Source organism: Sinocyclocheilus rhinocerous, unplaced genomic scaffold, assembly GCF_001515625.1.
Source record: "Sinocyclocheilus rhinocerous isolate Xijiao unplaced genomic scaffold, SAMN03320098_v1.1 scaffold36, whole genome shotgun sequence".
NCBI classification, from domain to species: Eukaryota; Metazoa; Chordata; class Actinopteri; order Cypriniformes; family Cyprinidae; genus Sinocyclocheilus; species Sinocyclocheilus rhinocerous.
This window is the reverse complement of record NW_015664459.1, coordinates 2,837,132-2,852,819: the sequence shown is the minus strand read 5'-3', so window position 1 is coordinate 2,852,819 and position 15,688 is coordinate 2,837,132. Positions and strand designations below refer to the sequence as shown.

The window sequence follows — 15,688 nt, the reverse complement described above, 5'->3', positions numbered from 1 at the left end:
TGCTTATTACACACACACAGGGACGCACAGCAGCACACAAACATGCCAAATATTAAAAAGTAAAGGATTGCAATGCAAAAGATTATTATTGTATAGGGTACACAAATATAAAAATGAAAACATGTCATAATGGATAGTCACTGCATGTATCAGAATTAGGCTACCTATTTGCTTGTGCACGAGCAGCTCCGTTTCATCTCTGGAGACGCGTTCTGTCTTTGCGCTTGCAAATTTCGCCGTGTAAATAGCAAATCCGCCATGGCACGAGCGCAACTGGCTCTTAAAGGGAATGGGAGATGAGACTCTGATGGGTTTATTGCACGTTATGCCCAAAACACACCCATTACTCATTCAGAGAATAGGGACAACCCTTTTAGACCATGCGCCGGGCGCACCGACCGTTTTTCCCATCGTTAAACTAGCAAAAGTGGATTTGGACACACCCTAAGTGCACCTGCGCCGTGCGCTTTAGACCATGCGCTTAGATCGTTAAAATAGGGCTCTGAGGGTGAGTAAATTGACAGCAAATTTTCATTTTTGGGTGAACATCTGCTTGTTGAAATCAGACATTATTGATGCTATTGCAAATATGATGGTAAATAAAAAAAGAATATGATTCTTTCAAATCCATCACTAGTCCAATCCAACACTGTTAAAATGATGTGCTTTGCTAGTGGGTCAATTAACTCATCCAAGCACCTACTAATATATGCAGAAAACATATCACAGCTTCTAAACAAAATAATGTGAAAGCACATCAAATTATCTTGAAATAAGTACAAATCAGAATGAGAAAGTCACATTGTGAATGTGCTCTATTTGTAATAGCACAATAAAACACATATCCAATGCTTGGACAATAAATAGCTAAAGCACAAAGACTAAAAGCCAATGTCGTACAATAATGTAATCTAATGTAATGCTATTTTTTAGGAGATTAAGCTTTCACAGGGTCAGTATCACTTAAAATAAATTTTTCTAATTAATAAATATGACTTCATAAAACATTCAATAAATTAAATGATATTATTTACAAAACACAAAAGCTTTAATTAAAACAAAAAATTTGGAATCAGATTTGAATCAGGTATAACCATAGGTGAAAATATAAACTCCTGAATTATTCTAACTATATTATTTTTTATAAATATTTAGTTTCATGAACACTGCATTAAAAAAAACTGTGCACACTGCTTCCTGAAATTAGCATACAGCCTGAAAACTAGTTTCTGAAGCTGAAACTATAACAATTGGGCCCGGTTTCACAAACGGGGCTTAGCTTAAGCCAGGACTAGGCCTTAGTTAAATTAAGATATTTAAGCAACTTTTACAAAATTGCCTTAGAAGAAAACATTACAGGTGTGCATCTTGACAGAGCAATGACACTGACATATTTTAAGATATGTCAGAGCAAGGTATTTTCAGTTGAGACGGCTCAAACATGTATTTTAGTCTGGGACTAGCTTAAGCCTTGTCTGTGAAACCGGGGGTTAGTATGAATAGTATAAGCTAACCAAGAATGATGAAAATGTTAAAGATATGTTCAATACAAGAATCAGTTTGTAAAAACAAATTGTAACGCTCATATAATCATATACATTTCGCTGAGATAAGCGTAAAAATACAAACCATTCAAAAAAAAAAAAAGTTTAGCCAAAAGATTTTTTCTTTCTGATTGTTTTAAACCCAGAACATTAACTGCAGTTCCATATGACAGTTTCCTTCACCTCTCTGTGCAAATTCATTCTGTGCATGGTGGATTTGTCAAGGTGTTTGGTTTTTGAAAAGCACAGAGGTAGACATATTCTCCCAGGTTAAAGCAGACAGAGTGGCTGAGGCATGCCGACATTAACACTGGATAAAAGAGAAAAGATTAGAGCCCTCTGAGCTGCAATAGACTTCATTGATTTATAATTAATCAAGGACAGAGCCGGGTTGCGATACTGCACCTAGACATAATCCTTTTAAATCCTCTGCTTGACATCATAGAAACTAGGAAAATAGATGCTCGCTTCAAACATGCAGCTATCAATAGTAGAAGTGTGCAATATGAAAATAATTGCAGGACATGAATTAGTATGGAAGGATTCTCAGGTTTTGCTTCAGTGTAGCAGCAGTCAAAATGGCAGTAGTGGGCTGCTGAGGTTGAGGAGCTGATGGTGCATTGCTCCCTCTGCAGGTTGTGTTGAGAGCAAAACACTGTTTACTATTTTTTTTTTTAACTACCACTGACAGGCAAAACAAGTAGCAAATCATTGCTCAAGGAGGCACCTGGAGAACAGTGTGATTTTAGTATCATTGAAATACAATAGTTTTTATTCAGATTTTATTTTATTTTATTATTTTTTAAGTTCTGGCAATATTTGTCATTTGTTTTTGTCAATATCTTTTTTTATTTGTGACCCTGGACCACAAAACCAGTCATAAGTGTCATTTTTTTCAAAATTGAGATTTGTACATCATCTGAAAGCTAAATAAATAAGCTTTCCATTGATGGACAATATTTGGCCGAGATACAACTATTTGAAAATCTGGAATCTGAGGGTGCAAAAAAAAATCTAAATATTGAGAAAATCACCTTTAAAGTTGTCCAAATGAAGTTCTTAGCTATGCATATTACTAATCAAAAATGTAGTTTTAATATATTTATGGTAGGAAATTTACAAAATATCTTCATGGAACACGATCTTTACTTAATATCCCAATGATTTTTGGCATAAAAGAAAAATCTATAATTTTGACCCATACAATATATAGTTGGCTATTGCTACAAATATACCCGTGCGACTTAAGACTGGTTTTGTGGTCCAGGGTCACATTTTTTATAGTTGTATTAATTTTTAAAAAATAGGTTTTAAATATTTTTTAGGCAACAAGCTAAAATAAAATTTTAGTTGTTTTGTTTTCTTTAGTTTTTCCATTTTATTTTAGATAACGATTAGGATTAGGAATTCCCATTCATTTTTTAGCCAATCGCCTGAACTGTAAATGCAATGCAACCAGTCTGCAACTCTTAAAAAACTATTTCATGCTTTTAAGTGCATAAATAAAAATTATAATTATATTATAGCTGTATATATGATTTTCAATACATTTTATAAATAAACAAGAAAGCAAAAATGTATTCAGATATTTTTTGTATATATAACATAAATAATAACAAAAAAAAACTCTAGTACAATATAGTATTCAAAATTATTATTTAAATGTTGCTTGAAAAAAAACAGCATTTACTTAAAGCTCAGCAGGGGCTAAATGGACCATACGCTAACTAGCCGAACTTTGACTCCTTTGTTTTTCTAGGCTGTGAAGTACTAAAAAAGCCTCTTTTAGTTCACAAGCATGTAATTTGATACGTCCAGCCCCAACTTTCTGTTTCAAAGAGCACTTCATAAAAAATTACGTTCAGCAGTGTATTTAAACTAATACCAAATTCTATCAGGAAGGGGAAAAAAAATAAAACATGTCTTGCATGTTTTCCTGAGCAGTCAAAAAAGAAACTCAAGTTGATCCTCAAACACACTGTTCCAAGACACTGCAAGCATCCAGTTTTGGGGGGAAATGTGCTGAATAGTCATTAAATAACATTACAAAGCAAAATTCCGCAGGGCCCTAAAAACAGGTTTCAGTCTTCTGATGTACAAGACATAATTTCTTATTTTATCTTTTTTATTTTGACATAAAATATGACCCTGACATGGTCTTTGTGAGATGATCTGTGAACCGCAGCAGAGGAGAGCTCATCTCAATGGCAGACGCTGCTGCAGCAGCACCAATTACACCTCTATTACAGGGAGCCTGCCATGCAGGGAGAACAGGAAATGAGGCAGGAAGTGTGCTGTAGGCTTCAGAAGAAGACAGCAGGGGAAGCGGACACAGACAGAGAGGAATGTGCTTGTACGCCAGAATACTGCTGTGTGCTGCTCAGTTCAACTGCACTGTGAGCATTGATTGAGGGAGTTAGAAGAGTGGCTAAGAAGTATTAATGTAAAGAAATAAATAGGAAGTCAATTGAAATTAAGACGGTAAGGTGTTTTTTTTTTTGCTTCAGAGCTCAGGTTTTATATTGGATATCAAGTGGTGAGCCAAAAGAGTACCAGAATAGAACTGACTTGAAGTGCGGACACAGGTGTGGGTATATCAGGTATTTGACCGCTTCGAGTTTGACTCAATCCAATCTGATCTGTTTTTTAATGGATTTTAAATCATGTTGCGTCAGGTACAGCCTAAGAGGGTGTACACACATGAGATGGTATTAATTCAAAAACAGCTAGACAGAGTGCAGCGAAATGGAACAAAAGCAGGAGTCTTGAGACGCAAACTATTTTTAACTTTCCACATCTTGCTGTTTTAGGATAAAGTGTCTTGGCATCCACATGATGCACAAATGTCTGAATGTCACTGATACAAAAAATATGAAACAAACTACCACTTGCAAATTGATGAAAGACCTTTTATATATCTATATATCATTTTTGAGGCACTTCATTTTATAGTTATAGTATTTTTTTTGTGTGTGTGATTTCAGTGAATGCATGAAGTTAGTTCTACTCAAGTTCACTCAGGTGTCTTACCAGAGTAACCACAGGTGCAGTTCAACCCATTAATTATGAACATGATCCACTAACATTTCACAACCAAAAATACGTTTTTTTCCACATTTTAACAGTACATGTATGGATTTGAACATTTTGTGAAATGTTTTGGTAGGCTATGTGAAATTTTGATATATAATTTTTACTCCAGTGAATATTTCTCAGGGTGGGTTTGTTTGTTAATAGCAATTCTTGTACACCACGCATTGAACCAAAAGCAGTGCATGTTGTCATGGGGTACAGTAAAGACTGGAAAACACACAAACTTTTGCACCTATTTGCAGTCTGGAGGAGTTGCCATTAGTTGAAAGTCAAGCCAGTCTGCAGATTTTGAGCAGTCCGAGCTGAAAGATTTCACACATAACTTCTTCAAGTCTTTAATGGCTGTATTGTGACAATTTAACAGCCTGGGTGGTTTAATCTCAGATTATGAACATAAATTGTATAATTTCCTTCTATAACACCAATATGAGACAGATATTTTCAGATTTCTGAAGTACTGTCAGTGAAAGCGCTTCTGAGGTCAGTCGAGTGGTCATATCTTTTATCATGTATCGCAGTGTGTCTGGTTAGAACTTGGTGTTATAGTCTACCTAATCAAAAGGCACGCATACATTTTTACATATGGCTTAAAGGATAACATTGCAGATTTTCAAACAACTTTGTATATTTACAGTGTTAGTAGTATGTGTAAATGAACAATCTGTACTCTTTCTCCGTGTTACCCACACCCAGATCTCCCAGTTTATTTACAAACTGGGAGATCCCAGCAAATGTCCACCGGATGATGAGAAACACATTATCGAGCTGTCAACTGCTGGCAAATAAACAGGGATATATTTGCGCACATTGTTCATTTACATATACTACTGACACGGTAACAATACAAAGCTGCATGAAAATCTGCAAAGTTATACTTAATATGTTTTGGAGCCACTGCAAATAAACCAACAATAAACATATATGGCTCATATATTATCGTAACACATACACACACAAATTATATATATATATATATATATATATGGCGATAATACCGCGCTATTGAGCCACTCAAAATTACCGCAAGGGAAATTCCCTCACCGCAACAGCCCTACATATATAACGTTTAGTTGCTTTGTAACAGCACATCACTATGAGAGCATAAATGCCCCTAAGAGCTCCAGATGTTGCTGAGAGACAGCAGGTGATGTTAAAGATTTAAGCACAGGATGCCATGCTTGCTTACAAAAACAAGCTCAGAGCACTTTAAGGGAAATAGAATGTTTTGTATAGATGAATACCAAGAGGGACAGCAAAAGTCACTGACCTGTTCCCTGAACTGCTCCTGAGAGAGACAATCTGTGACGTTCACGCAGCCCAGCAGACAGTCTGTGGGATACTCCGTAGGAAACTTGGGCTCTGGATGGTGAAATAAGTGAAACATTAGGGGAAATTACAAAGGCACTACAGTCTAGACATGCCTGATAGGATCATTTAAGTTTAACAGCCATGTACTTGAAGACATTAAACACACCTTCTTTGTAAATGTGGCGGTGCATGGCCTCTACCTCTGCAATCTCTTGAGGAGCGGGTCTGTTAGCAGCAGCAGCAATCCACAGGCGCCCCCTATGGGATGTGTACCACATTCTGCCTTCTACCCTACACAAACACAAGAAACGGAGAGGAAATGGAAAATGTTCAGATGAACTGTGCACTCACGGTTCATCTCAAATGTCATTTTTTTGTTAAAGTTGGCTTTAGCTTACTTTAATAATGCACAACATACACACTGTTTTCAGCCAATATCAGTGATATACATTTATTTTTAATGGAACTGTATTAAAAAAAAAGTTTACACAAAAAGTAAAGAATTTTAATATCAGTCGTGACATGAAAATAATTATTGTAATTTATGCTGTCCAGTTTTAAAGTCAACTTTTAATTAAATTATGGTTTTTTTTTTTAATGCTGTTCACTTTATTTAAATAATTCAGTTTGATTTAATACCACTGTATCAGTTTTTTAGCGTTCAAAAATGATTGCATCATGTTTAATTGACTTGAAACATTTACTTTCTGGCTTAACTCGATGTTTTCATTTTCAAAACTAAAACTAAAACTCAAAACTAATTTTACACTTCCCATCAAGCTTTGCACGGGTCTAGATCGGGTTATTTTAGAATAAAATATAGTGTTATTTTATGCCTATTTTTTAGCAAGATGAGAAAATGGGGAGACATGTTAATACTTAAAGTTTTATTATGTTGGTATTTTAAAAGAGTTTGTTATGTTGCTTTTTTGGGTGAGTTGGGTGAAGTGTTGAGTACATGCTTGGGTTGAGGACCTGCTAACAAGAACTCAGGTTGCCTTAATAAAAAGTGTTAAGCCTGGCTCACACTACAGGAGTTTTAGCCCGATTTAGCCCCGATTTTCCCCTCCCAAGAATTGGAGCTAAAATCTTGTCGAGCCCCTCGATCAGTCCCGATGTTCGGCATGGAATATCTGGTAATATGAGGCATTCACAGATCGAATCTTGCACCTCCCGATCTACTTGCACACAAACCGCCCCGATCATATCAAACATGTTTGATATTTAGGATTTAAATCGGGATGATGATGGCTATGATTACGTCAGTACTTTCACAATATAATGCGCGACCACAAAACAGCTGCTGTATGGCTCCGTTGGATAGTGGAGATGGAGGAAGCTGCTTCTTGAAGTTTTGTAGTAACACGACTGAATAATGTGTCGAAAACGTATCAAAACCGTAAGGAGAAAGAGAAGCGATGGGGTGAAATCGCCTCAGTTTTGAACGTACCGGGTGAGTGCAGAAAGCGAACGCTAGCTAACATATGTAAACATCACTGAAATATCAATGACGATCTGCTGCGTGAGATCACGTAAGGCGTGTGATGCGCCATGATTTTCAAATCTTGTAGTAAGTAGTGCTGGGCGGTATGACCAAAAATTTATATCACGGTATTTTTCAAAATTATACCGGTTTCACGGTACAGGACGGTATTTTTTTTTTCATGCATGACCGGGTGTTAACTAGGGCTGCACGATAATTTAAGTGACATACACCGGTATTGCGGTATTTTAAAAATTCATATCATAACAAAAATAAACACCGGTATTCGGTATGAACCGGTATACCGCCCAGCACTATCTTGTAGTGTGTGCATGTTTAAGATTTGAGGGAAGATAATCTGCAAAGATTCTCCTTATGTGTGTGCTGCAACCAGATTTCATAATCGGTTAGGATTTTAAAACTCCTGTAGTGTGAACCCGGCTTTAGAGTGCTAGAGAGTGGGATGGGAATGGGAGTGCTAGAGATGTAATCAGTACCATCTTTAGACTGCCAACATCCAACATCTAAAGAAAAGTTATATTTAGCTTGTTATTATACCTAGCTGAACTTGATTTAACAACTGACTTTAGTTCCATGGCTGGAACTAATTAAATGCTCAAATGCTTTATGTATGATGAACTAAAGCAAATCGAGTAAACTCAACTAAAACTACACCTTTTTGTGTGTGTGTGTGTGCATCGAAACAACTGCGACTTGCAATTTCTTAATTTCTTGTCAGATGCAGGTGTATGCATTATTTATAATTGAGGAAAATGTTCACATTTTAGAGACAATTGTATGGACCCCCCTGAGCAAGGGATGACATAATTTATGATTTTAATGGGGTCTTCAAGTGAACTGTACCTTTTTATGCCCTTAACAAGCAGTGAAGCCCATGGCTGATGCATGCTGAGACACCAGCCACCATCTGAGATCTCCTGCAGCTCTTTGTCCTGCAGTCTGAGTCTGCTGCGCTCACTTTTCTGTGTACCACTTACAGTCTTGGATGAAGACTTACGCGAGGTGCCTCTACCGGACACGTCAACCCACTAACACAACACAAACACACATGCATTAACACACATACACACAGAGCAACTCAAATACAAATGCATTAACATCCTTGCACTTAAGATTCTCTTTTGATAAAAAATATAAGGTGTTGAGAAGCAGCTTATTTGCACCCACCTCTGGTGCAGCCTGCATGATGTCGGGGTTGACGAGCTCTCTGAGGTGCTGTCGATCAGTAGAAACAGAATGTTTTGGTGTCTGGCCAAATGAACCAGTGTTGATGGCCTTGACTGTCTCATCAAACCTTTCAAAACCAAAACCAAAAATAGTTTTTTGCATATCATGCCTTGTCAATCATGCACTGCAATTAATACTGCCCTCAAGTCATTTAGTATTTACAAGATCAACGGATTTGAACAGCTTCCAAATGTTTTATGTACCTTGAGTCTGAGCCTTGAGTTAAGGGCATCAATTATCATGGCAGAAACTAATTTTATTAAAGTAGGGAAAAAAAGAAATTGTCCAATGTTTCCATTTTATTCCAGCCAAAATAACCTCATCATAATAATGAATTCTGAATTCTTAAGTAGAAACCTCCCATGAGGACTTAAAGGCTGCATCGTACTCCTAAAAAAATATGCTAACACGGTGTACTTTATCCAGCTGAGAAATGTAGTTTGCGTTTCATCTGGCCATACAGTGGTGGGATGTTTTGACATTCTGTTCAGTAAGTATTTCACACAGCGCAACGCTGTTAAAGGGTTAGAACAGAAATTTCCACCATCCAGGGTTACATGTTCTTGCGCTTTTGTAGATGCTCAGTGTGATAAACTCCCATCTTTCAAGATCATCAAACTGTATGACGTAGATTACGGTAATGGCGCAGTTTCACATGCTGCAGTAATTTATTTGCATATATTGTTAATGATTTTTAATTAATCGCATACGTTAACATTCCTAATATATATATACATATACACACACACACACGCACACAAGCTGTGTCCCAATTGCATGCTTCGAAGGATGCAGACTTCAAAGGCTGAACTGGAAAAATAAAAAATAAATTTATTAGAGGTGGCTCCTTACTTCTGGTAGTACGGAGTCAAATTCTCCCCTTCATCCAGCACTCGTCTCCCTGCAAAGTCTAGTGTGATCTTGCGGTCTTTGTGGGAGGCGTGTCGAAGCTCCCAGAGATCCTCCTCTCGCTTGCGTAATGCCTCCCTCTCACCTGGAGAAAGCCACTGGTTGGAATCCGTTGCAAAATAATCGGATTCATCATCCAAGACTTGTGTTCTCTTAACACTAAAAAAAAAGATAAAGTGTTCAAATTATCTAAAAGTCCAACTTAAATTTTGTGTGCATTATACTTCAGATGGTTCATGGGCATTTCTGAGGCTAAAATGAATCTAACCCTGGCAATTACAGCAATAGGTTAACAGCAGTGTATTTGAACAGCCAGACCTGTTCTTGTCAAACTCCAGAAGTTTGTCTTTGTGTTTTACAGCTTTTTCCAGACTGGCTTTCATCCTGGCCTCTTGATGGGGGAGATACTCCCGCTCGGTTCCCTCTAGAGCCGCACAGAAAACAAAGGCTGTCACACGAATGCTACCAGTCAGGGCAAAACAAATACAACCACCTCATTTCTTACCTCCCATAAGTTTTTTACGGAGCTTTTGACTTTTGTTGGAGTCCCGCTGCAGTATCTCTTGCTCCTCTGTAGTACAGACCTGAATTATGTGTTAAAGATGTTAAACAGTGTTGATAAAGGCTTCTTAAACAGTTGCCCATCACTTTCATAATCAAATTTGCAAGGTCCATAAGATTAAACCTGGTACAGAATAGTGATCGATCTGTATGGGGTTTTCCATGGCCAATGCAAATATCTGTAGTCAATGGTTTAAAAGTTTGGGATCAATAAGATTTGTCTTTTATGTTTTTGAAAAAAAGAGTCTGCTGTTCACCAAGGCTGCATTTATTTGATCAAAAATTCAATCAGAAACAAAAACATTGTGAAGTATTATTATAATTTATAAACAACTGTTTTCAGTTAACATTATATTTATGCTTATTTTTTGTGGAAACCATTAAACGGTGTCTTTTTTCAGGATTCTTTGATGAACAGAAACAGAAATCAAATTAATGAGTGATTGTTGAGCAAAAGTATGAGAAGTATCTATTTCTTTAAAAATGGTGATCCCGATTTTTTTAACAATAGTGTATATTGTAAATATTACAAAATGTATAACATTTGAATGTTTTATAATTATTCTATATGAAGCCTGTCAAGATAGATTATATATATATTTATTTATTTAGTCATTTAGCAGACGCTTTTATCCAAAGCGACAATCATATGATGATCTGATCGAAGTTAGAAATTCAAATATTGTGACAAAATTAATTTTGTAGTGTGCCACAAGTTTGTTAAAATTTCCAAAGGGTGCCGCGACTAAAAAAAGGTTGGGAAACACTGATCTAGACAATAGCCAAATAATTAGCTTGGCCAACATATGGGTCTATCACAACACAGACTGTACTGATTAGAAAGCGGACAAAGCTCACCAGACTGCCACAGAACAAACAAGGGCCAGAGCCTTCTTGCTCACACACTATCCAACCGCAGCTCAGACAGTTGTTGTCTGTGTTTCTGAGCCAGACACTCGCAGGGTTGACGGCCAGGCAGTAGAATAGCCAGCTTATCTCGACCCTCTTGAGCATACAGATTCACAAACTTGCTCTTCTTCTTCACTGAGCTTGAGCTGCTGTTCTCTTGTGCCTGATAAACGAAAGTAAATCCCTCTGTAATTCTCTCCACCTAGTTAAACCAGATATATATTATGAAAGAGTTTTAGATATTACAATGAGTTGACATACCTTCATCAAGTCAATGGGAGTTTTCACAGGCTCCGGCTCTGCCTGACAGACAGTCACAATCTCTTGCTTGTTTCTTCCCTTTCGCTTGGACTTCTTCTGAGTGTCTTTGGTAGCTGTATCCAGACCCTCTGGGGTAGACATTTCATACAAAATTCCTTTATTGACACTGAATAGATATATTACAATACACGAAGATGCACCGATCAGGCAATATAATGGTTGTTTTGTACTTTTAAAAAAACTGCGATAAAACAGAAGTAGCAACAGATCTTTTCTTTTGCTTTGTGACCTCTCGATTATGTAGGCCGGGGACTTGATTCTATTCATCGGCTGTTGACTGGATTTTGAGGCATGGCTGCTGTACTGAGTACTCACTATTGTAAACAGATAAACACCTGCTTGCAGGGGCTGCATTTAAGGCCTGTTCACGCCGAGATTAATTTCAATTTGAATAAATGGCAGTTAATGCATCTGTTCAAACAGACAACAGCATTCACATTTTTTTACAGAGGTGTTCTAATCCCTTTTCCATTGCACTGCGAATAAAACTGGAAACCACGATCATATTTTGCGCATGTTTTGCGCAGCTTGTCGGTGAACAACGGCTCTGTGTAGTTAATGCTGCTCCATGTGAAAGCCGGCAGGTGATGGAGATTTACCGCTGATTAAAGAACCGACTTTACTGACAAGATGCGCGTTAAATATTGCATGCGATTTATCATGCAGCCCTACAGTGCTGTTATATAAAATATGTTAGATGACTTTTGTGGTGCTGTTATGTGTCATATGAATTGGTGGTGCTCACAAACAGACCCAACAGAGCCAACTATTTCTCTGTTCTGTTTGAAAACATGTAAATGCTGTTTGTTTCTTCAATGTGACAGGCCGTGTCAGAAATGGAAAGCTGCACAGTGATGCCCCAGTGTGCGTATGTGTTTGTGTTTTACTGCAACATTTTGAACAATGAACACATTATTAAGTGCAAGTATGACAGATAGCAGTCAAAGCAAATCAAATACTGAGACAAACATAAGAATGATAATTAAAGAAAAAAAACATTAGCATCTTGATAAGAAAATCGCATTATACTGCTGTCTTTGTTTGCTCTTGCATTTCTGCTTTTCCATAAGCACCACATACTGTCAAAGTGAAATTGCATTTTTCATTCAGCCCACGTGCCATTTTGATTGAAGTGACAAATTGCATGTGAAAATTAGATTGAATTATTGTGCTGAACATCTGTGTTGATGTGAACAGGCCTTTTAAGCGGTCTAAATGATTGGAGAAGATACATCACCAGAGAGAAGTTTTTCACCAAAACATCCAATTATGACATTCTGATTTAAAATTAAGAAAATTTTCAAAAATGAAACATACACATGTATATAATAAATAATCATAATAAATCTCACACTAAGATTTATTGAGATGATTGAAAAAAATATATTTTCATTTAAACCTGGTATAGAAGAAGAGTTTGAACACACCAGCCTAATCAGAGTAATACATATTATTTACAAAACTGTTAATCATGTTGATAGATATGGATATGGTAACCCATATTTTATCCTTAGTTCTTAACAACATCTGTATTCACATTAAAAAACACCTGTGTCCATATTTACCCATGACTGCCTTTCTTATAGACACCCCCTAGTAGACCATAAGGTGCTTGCATCTGACACCTCTGCCATCTCTGCACCAGCTCATCCACAAAATCCTTCGTTTCCCTCTGTTCCTTGTAAGAGATCTCCAACATACTCCACAATTTCATCAGCATTGTCAATAGATAGGATGTACCCGAAAACAGATATTTTACTGACTTTTCTAACACAATGCTCACTTATTTTTTTACAAAGACCTATTCAAAAACAACATACCAGATGACCAAACACACCCATCATAAACTCCGAAGAATCTACTGCCAGCTGTGTATTTATTAATCACCATATACACTTCTTACACATTTTACATGATCAGTATTTTGTTACATTAATATATCTCTTCCATATGGTCAATATAAAAAAGTAATGTAGTTGTAGTATGGCACTTTGGGACTAAATCTTATAATGACGTAACAAGGTGTTTAGTACTTGTTTGTACTTATAACGCGATGGCAATATAATAGTATTTGCCCACCAAGTTATCCCTTCTCTTGTTGTATTTATTCCATTCTTAGTCCACATTCTGGCTTGTCAGTTCTGTTATTTATACTTCAACGTTACATAATTTCTACAAATGACCACAGATAGACTTGCGCACAATTCATCCTCTATTAAAATGTACTTACTGTACAATGTCATCGCTTGCCTCCAATCCAAAACTATGCTTTAACTTATCAACAGTCCAGCGAAGCAAAGAATCAGTCATGGTGAAGATAAAACTGTGAGACACTGCAGAATTTGTGCGTCAACTGACAGATTTCGGCATTTACTCATTCGGTTGGCTTCCGGGAGACGTGTTTCTGTTTCATAATAAAAGTCTCCCTAGACAAAATCCGTACTACCTCTGGTCAGGTAAAATGGGTCTAAACAATGCGTATACTATATTAATATTTAAATATGTGTTTTGAATGAAAAGTCTATTCAAGTTTACCAGTAACGTTAATCAAAGGTAAATCATGTACCTGTTGAAGTTTCATGAACAACGTACCTTATAAGAACTGGTACTTTTCTCTAAACTGGTTAGGATTGACCAATCACAATCGTTTGCGATTTCGATTTTATCATGATCGTCGTTTGCTACTTCGATGTTATTGTGACCATACATGACTATTATGACTATTTAATTATTATTAATGTTGAAAAAACTTCTTTTTTTTTTTGGAGAAACTGTGATGCACTACATTTGCTACACACTACAGTCTGGGATAAGTTTTATTTATTCAAACACCCATTAAATCGATCAAAAGTAAATGCATTTGTAATGTTATAGCCTAAAAAAATTATATTATGTGCCAAAGTTATATATTACGTTTCATTGTACATGAACTACATTCATGTTTCCTTAATTATGATGGTTATATTTTATTTCATGTGATTAAAACAGGGCCCTGGCCCTCAAAGTCCACTTTCCTTGCTTTTTCAGGTGTGTTTGATTAGGGTTGAAGCTCTACTCTGCAGGAAAGTGGACCTTGAGGGCCAGAGTTCAGAACCCCTGTACTAAAATATACTTTCCTAAAAAATAAATAATAAGAAATAAGAAAAATACAATGTAGAAGTTCAAAACTGGTGCAACACGACTTTGATATGTGCAATGAATGTTTTTATCATAAATTTACAAAAAGAGAAAATAAGAACACCATAACATTTTCAAATGTCAAACCAGAATGGGAAGATAACACATTACCAAAATGAAAATGACGCAATGACGAACAAGAGAAAAAAAATCAAGAGCACAAACCGTTTAAGAGTAAGAATGTTCTGCAGGAACATGCACATTCACTTAACTGATCATAATAACATGCTACTATGTGATTGCTTTTCTCTGTAATTTTAAAACACTTATTTTTTCCTACAATAGTATTGCAATTAAATATAACTAAATGTAACCTCCAACAACAAATAGTTAAAATAACTGTAATGACTGTGATTTCTGTTTGACGTGCTTATATTAAACAATGTTTAGCTCACTTACTGTCAGGATCAGCCGTTATGCAAAACGGAAATACAAGCTTGAAGTTCTCATTTATATACACATAGTTATTTACAGATAAGTATATAACAGTCATACGTAAGTTACGCACTGGGAGAAAAGCACAATAAACTCACTCTTAAATTTGCTATTTTAAATAAAAAATAGTTTTAATAATGTGATGTCACTTACAGACATATAACGCCAACATAATAAATAAATAATTTAAGCATATTTTAGCACATGGGTGTGAAGCTCTGCTCCTGGAGGGCCACAGTCCGGCAGAGTTCAACTCAAACCTGCTCCAACACACCTAACTTTACGGTGCGTTCCAAACGGGATATATCGCACTCCGAAGGGCACTTCGGAGTGAAAACAATCATGGCCGCCATATTGAAGGGTCGTTCCAAACCAAAGTGCTCAAAACTGGCCACTTCAAAGGGCCCTTCGGAATGAAGGATTTCGAAGGGTACAACTGCTGGACACTTCGAGGTCCCATGATCCTTTGCGCAGATTCTTTGCATGATGACGGCGCCTCCGTGTGGGCACGTGATGATGACGCAGAAGGGCACTTAAAGAAACAGTTGTTTGGTCCCCTACACCCTTCAACCCTTTGAAGCTCTCACTCCGGAGGGTAAACCCTTTGAAGGGATTAGGGCATAGGTATGATCCCTTCCGAATGGAACGCACAGTTAGTTTTCAAGTAATCCTGAAGACCTTGATTAGCTGGTTCAGGTGT

General features: G+C 36.7%; 1 pseudogene; it reads right to left on the bottom strand.

The window, feature by feature from the left end:
* Positions 1 to 5,164: 5,164 nt before the first annotated feature.
* LOC107730115 (activating signal cointegrator 1-like) lies at positions 5,165 to 13,111 on the bottom strand (annotated as a pseudogene).
* Positions 13,112 to 15,688: the final 2,577 nt, after the last annotated feature.